Here is a 341-nt window from a genome sequence, read left to right on the forward strand (position 1 = left end):
GCTTCCGGCAGGACTCCCTGCCAGGGGCCTGGTCCCGCTTAGCGGCTGGGAGGCACGGAGGGCCGCCTGGGTGTGTGTTGGAATCGGGTAGCTGGGGCTGCGGCATCCTGGGCAGAGGCAGCTCTACCCCAGGAGCAATAAAAGATAAACCTCAGATAACCTGAATCAATATTTCCCCACCGGGGCCCTCGGAGCCCCCACAGCTGTTTTCCTGTTAACCTGGCAGGTGCCCCACCCACCCCTCGCCCCTCCCCGCCCTCCCCGCCCTCATGGCTCTGCAGGGCCATATAAGGCCCGGACCCCTGCCCTGGTCGCTCTCCCACACCACCCTCCTGGCCACC

This window comes from Hippopotamus amphibius, chromosome 3 (genome assembly GCF_030028045.1).
Source record: "Hippopotamus amphibius kiboko isolate mHipAmp2 chromosome 3, mHipAmp2.hap2, whole genome shotgun sequence".
NCBI classification, from domain to species: Eukaryota; Metazoa; Chordata; class Mammalia; order Artiodactyla; family Hippopotamidae; genus Hippopotamus; species Hippopotamus amphibius.